The sequence below is a fragment of the Triticum aestivum genome, chromosome 1B (genome assembly GCF_018294505.1).
Source record: "Triticum aestivum cultivar Chinese Spring chromosome 1B, IWGSC CS RefSeq v2.1, whole genome shotgun sequence".
In the NCBI taxonomy this organism is placed as follows: domain Eukaryota; kingdom Viridiplantae; phylum Streptophyta; class Magnoliopsida; order Poales; family Poaceae; genus Triticum; species Triticum aestivum.
In genome coordinates this window covers 49820084-49824404 of record NC_057795.1, presented here as the reverse complement: position 1 = coordinate 49824404, position 4321 = coordinate 49820084, and positions in this window count along the sequence as shown.

Genomic DNA, 4321 nt, shown 5'->3' with positions numbered 1-4321 from the left:
CTAGCTAGCATTTTGGCTGACTGCCAGGAGCTCTTTCGTGGTTTTGTTGAATAAAGCTCACCACGAGAAGGGCATCCATATGATGGGTTCCTTCAAGCCCATTTTTATTTCCAAAATTGTACTTTCACATATCAATTTTTTTTTTTGAGATTCACATCTCAAAATTCGGAAAAAGTACACGATACATATAGATGTATACCATCAAAAATGAGCTTTTTTTACAGTTTTATATGTGGCGTACACAGAAACACAAACACATCCATGACAATGAGTTTTTTTACTTTCCAGGCTAGAATTTTGCACCGCCGTGGTGTCTGTCATTTCAGACGGCGCCGTCACCGTTTGATAGTGTTGGACGTTGCATATCTTTCTCTGCTTTCTACTGTTGCATTCAATACACGTACCAACACGTCTTTATCCCATTCGTACAAGTAGCGGGAGCAAGCGAGCTCGTGTGCTCTACCGCCGCTCTCTCAACTTCCTCATTCTTGTTGATGGCATGCCTCATGGTCTCAAGATATTTCGGAAACCACTAACCATCAGACTATTGATAATATGCATCCATCAGTCTAGTCCTACACCGTTGGATAAGAAGCAAGAAGGTGTCTGATCTGGTGCGGCTATTCCGTTCGTTAATTGAGTGCTTCCTTGTACAAACACTATTGATTGCTCGCTGATTCAGTCCCAGTTTTTTAGGAAGTAAATTTCGGATTTAAGGAACCTAATAAGAACTCTAGGAAAATGAGACTCCACGCCATGTTGTATGTTTCCATATATTATGCAAAAAATTGCCTGCAAAATTAACAATTTTGCTTCCATATGAAGAAGATTGTGTTACTGATTGCGGCGTACATTAATCATGTTCAACTTTTTTTGCTTCCCACCAAGAACATTTCGCTTGTGATGATGGAGACTGCTTCAAAGACGATCGAACATTGCTTCCTTCTGGTATTTGGTTTCCAAACTAGAAAAGGTGAGTTTTGATCAAACAAAGAATTGTTTTGTACACTAGTAGAAAACAGGGCTTTCGTTCGGGCCTGGCCAGCCCATTAGTCCCGGTTCAGTCAAGAACCGGGACCCATGGGAGCATTCGTCCCGGTTCGTGAGCCCAGGAGGCCGGCCGGGGCCTCGTGGGCATTGGCCCCGGTTCATATGGACCCATTTTTCCCGGTTCCTGGCATGAACCGGAACCAATGGTCCTCGCTCCCGGCCCACAACCATTAGTCCCGGTTCATAGCTTGAACCGGGACAAATGAGTTGCCTATATATACCCCATCGCCACAGCAGAGCACTCTGCAGTGCTCTGTTTTTTCTGGCCGGCGAGGGGAGGGCGTTTGGGTGCTCTATCTCACCTCCTATGCACATGAGGTGTTCGATGAAATGTTCGAGCCACGCTAGTTAATCGTTCTCCTCTCGAAATTCGACCTCCGAGCTCCATTTTCCCCGAGATTTGTCTAGGTTTAGCGGTCCGTACGTCCTGTCCCTGTCTTCACCGCTGTCGATTGCCCACGCCGATCTCGTCGCTGGCACCACCGTGGTGAGCCTCTTGTTCTTATCTTCTTTCTGAACGAAAAAAAAAATTCTTACTTCAGATATATACTTGTCTAATTTTCTTACTCTATTATTTCTTGTTATTACACAGTGCGATGGTTTTGGTATCCGCCCCCGTCGGCCCTTGTCCTGTCTATGATTCGGATGTGGTATATATTATCTTTTGATAACTATTTGGTTCCTTTATTGTTTATGACAATTATGCCGAGCAACGTGACATAGATTTTATTTATCTAGGAGGTGGTTGAACTGGAAATTCCAGCCGACCCTATTGTCGAGAGGTTAAATTTAGTTGAAGAAGAAAATAATTACTTGAAGGAAAAAATAAGAAAAATTGAGGAGGAGAAGATGATATTGGAGTTGCATGTTGTGGATGGCGTTGATGATCACAAGATTAAGATGGATGCAATGCGGTTGAGGATTAGAAAGATTAGAAAATATGCCATTCATACCGAGGCTTGGTATCATTATGCAGTTGGATCAGTTGTTACCTTGGTTGCGATTATGATCACATTTGTTTTTGCATATAAATATTTTACATAATTTCAATGTATGGTTTAATTAGATGCTCCGGAGAGCTATATGTTGCACATGCTATGTGGGTGAAATCCCTTTGTAAGACGAGTTTCCGTATGCAACCCTGATACTTCAAAAAAGATTGTCTGTTTTGTACACGAAGTGCATCCAGTTTTTTTGCCGTAAGCCTCTGTACTTTCTTGCACATGCTATGTGGGTGAAATGATGATACCATGCCAACTTGGAACCTTTTTAGAGTTCATTTCAAATGCTTTTCAATTTCATGGTCTTATAGCTCAGAATAATGAGTAAATGCATGAAAAATAACAAATGAAGTCAGAAAGGGTTTTAAATTGATGACGTGGCTTTGAATGGTGCATTTTGAACACAGATAAACTATGGAGTTAAAATAAGTTCAAAAAAATGAAATCCCTTTGTAACAGACGAGTTTCCGTATGAAACCCTGATACTTCGAAAGAGATTGTCTATTTTGTACACGAGGTGCATCCAGTTTTTGCCGTAAGCCTCTGTACTTTGTCGCACATGCTATGTGGGTGAAATGATGATACCATGCCAACTTGAAACCTTTTCAGAGTTCATTTCAAATGCTTTTCAATTTCATGGTCTTATAGCTCAAAATAATGAGTAAATGCTTGAAAAATAACAATTGAAGTCAGAAAGGGTTCTAAATTGATGATGTGGCTTTGAATCACTACAAAAAATAATACACTTCTGTGATGATACGTGTTTGTCACAGTAGGTCGCGTTTTTTGTCATGCATGTACATCCATGACAAACTTATGACAGAATAAGGATAGTCATACCTGTGCTGTCGTAGAAGTGTTCCATGACACTACCAAAATTATCATCACGGAAGTGTCCACTTCCATGACGATAAATCGCACTTCATAGAAGTGCTTTCGTCAAGGGTGACCGACACGTGGCATCCACCGTAACAGAACACCGTTAAGCTATCGGGTCGGTTTTGGATCCGATAACCCGTTAATAGCCCCGACCAATGGGGATTTTCCACGTGTAAAATCATCATTGGCTGGAGGAAACACGTGTCGGTTCATCATTGGAACAGATGTCATCCACTCATTGGATAGAAGGCCCCTATGATACGTCGACACGTGGCATGGCCCATCAAGTTTAAATGGACCGGCCCAACTAAAGGCCCAAAAGATTTTGCGGACCATAATGGACCGGCCCAGCTAAAGGCCCACGAGATTTTGCGGACCATAATGGGTCGGCCCAGCTAAAGGCCCACGAGATTTTGCGGACCATAATGGGCTAGCCCAGCTAAAGGCCCACAAGATTTCACGGGCCATAATGGGCCGGCCCAGGTAAAGGCCCACAAGATTTTTGTGTGCCATAATGGGTCGGCCCAGGTAAAGGTCCACAAAATTCTTGCAGATCATAATGAGCCGGCCCAGCTAAAGGCCCACGAGATTTCGCCGACACTAGTGGGTCGGACCAGCTGTAGGCCCACAAGATTTTGAGGACCCTAATAGTCCGGCCCATTAACTGGCTGCCATGTTTTGTGCCAAATGCCAGCCAATATTTGATCCGGTCCATTAATGGCCTGCCACGTTCCGGGCCTAATAATGGCCCATATGAGATCCGGCCCGTTAAAAGCCTCCCACGTCATGGGCCAAATCACGGCCCAGATCAGGTCCGGCCCTTTAAGAGGCTTCGGCCTCAATTATGGTCCATATCAGATTCGGCTCGTTAACTGGACACTATGCTTTTGGGCCCACTTGCTAAAGGCCAATTTAGTAATTCGGCCTGATATTAGTTTCGGCCTGCTAAGGGCCCGTTTAACATTTGTGCCCTATATTAATTTCGGCCTGTCAAAAGCCCGTCATATAGTTGGGCCTAACTACGGCCCGGTTTGCATCCGACCTACTCGCAGTCGATATCTCATTGGGCCAAACAAGGACCGAGACAATTTTGCCATGTTAAAAGCCCGTGATTTGATTCACACAATCATGGGCCGGGGTCCATTTCGGGCTGCTGCCGGCCCGTGAGCTGTTCGGCATGTTTCAGGCCCAACCTACTTCTCAGCCTCCTAAAAGCCCATTGAGTTTTCTTGCGAAAAGAGGGCCGGGGGTTACTTGGCCTATTAAAGGCCCGAATCTACCAGTGGGCCAGTTTGACGGGGCCCATGATGCGGATCATACATCGTGATTGCATGACAACCCAATTATGTACCGTAATTTTACGGTTTGACCGCTTTACTACGAAGACATTA